We start from the raw sequence: 1603 nt of genomic DNA on the forward strand, positions 1-1603 counted from the left end.
TCTCGTGGGGGATAATGCATGACATCTATTGAGGTGTTCAATACTATGCTAGGCATATGACCATATTGTACTGTGTCTTCTGTGCTTAGTCGTTCAGTCATGTCCGACTCTTTGCAGCCCCATGGACTGCAGCCCACCAGGCTCCTCTGTCCATGGGATTCTCCAGGCAAGAATAACGGAGTGGTTTGACATGCCCTCCTCCAGAGGATCTTCCCAACTCAGGTTGAACCCAGGTCTCCTGCATTGCAGGTGGATTCTTTACTGTCTGAGCCACCAGGGAAGTTGTGATCATATTACTAGATGAAAACCGAGGAGGGGATGATTAACTCTGTCTGGGGTAGTGATAAGGTCACCAAAAGTCTCAGAGAGGGAGAGAGTGACACATGAGTTCAGCCTTGAAGCATAATCAAAGTTTCTCTGAAGAGAAAGAAAGTAAAAGTGAAGTCGCTCAGTCGTGCCCGACTCTTTGCAACCCCATGACTGTAGCCTGCACCAAGCTCCTCTGTCCATGGGATTTTCAAGGCAAGAGTACTGGAGTGGGTTGCCATTTCCTTCTCCAGGGAATCTTCCCAACCCAGGAATCGAATCCCCGTCTCTCACATTGTAGACAGACGCTTTACCGTCTGAGCCACCGGGGAAGTCCCTGGGTAGAGAAAGGATTAGCAAAACAGAGTAGAAAATGGAAATACTTGGCCAAATGTGAAACTATGACAGATTTCTGCTACTATTTGTAACACCCTTATAGTGTGCTGCTGCAGATGTTGCAAATGGCAGTGACTGTAAGTCTGTCTTAATCAATCAATCGGTCAGAAACACAAAGGAGAAAAGCCAACTCCTGTGGCCCTTCTTTTTTCTTTTAAGTGCTTCATGAGTGAGTGAGTGAAGTTGCTCAGTCGTGTCCAACTCTTTTCGACCCCATGGACTCTAGCCTATCTACCAGGCTCCCCCCTCCATGGGATTCTCCAGGCAAGAGTACTGGAGTGGGTTGCCATTTCCTTCTTCAGGGGATCTTCCCTACCCAGGGATCGAACCCGGGTCTCCTGCATTCCAGGCAGATGCTTTAACCTCTGAGCCACCAGGGAAGCCATGCATGATCACTATTTTGGAATTGGTTGCACGATTTGCTTCACCTCTGTCATACCAATTGGTTACACCACTGCTTCCTTACCGTTTTGAAGTACCTACTATATGTATTCCATCACCTCCACTAGCTTTATACATAGTGATGCTTTCTAAGGCCCACTTGACTTCACATTCCAGGATGTGTGGCTCTAGGTGAGTGATCACACCATTGTGATTATCTGGGTCATGAAGTTCTTTTTTTTTGTACCAACAAAGCTAGTGGAGGTGATGGAATTCCAGTTGAGCTATTTCAAATCCTGAAAGATGATGCTGTGAAAGTTCTGCAATCAATATGCCAGCCATAAAATTTGGAAAACTCAGCAGTGGCCACAGGACTGGAAAAGGTCAGTTTTCATTCCAAGCCCAAAGAAAGGCAATGCCAAAGAATGTTCAAACTACCGCACAATTGCACTCATCTCACATCCTAGTAAAGTAATGCTTAAAATTCTGCAAGCCAGGCTTCAGCAACACGTGAACAGTG

The 1603-nt window shown here is 46.3% G+C and overlaps 1 non-coding gene across 1 annotated transcript; it reads right to left on the minus strand.

The window, feature by feature from the left end:
- Positions 1–1010: 1010 nt before the first annotated feature.
- Positions 1011–1082, minus strand: TRNAS-GGA. The gene has a single exon. It is a non-coding gene; the product is annotated as a tRNA-Ser (tRNA).
- Between the last annotated feature and the right edge of the window lie 521 nt (positions 1083–1603).

This window comes from Oryx dammah, unplaced genomic scaffold, assembly GCF_014754425.2.
Source record: "Oryx dammah isolate SB20612 unplaced genomic scaffold, SCBI_Odam_1.1 HiC_scaffold_28, whole genome shotgun sequence".
NCBI lineage: Eukaryota > Metazoa > Chordata > Mammalia > Artiodactyla > Bovidae > Oryx > Oryx dammah.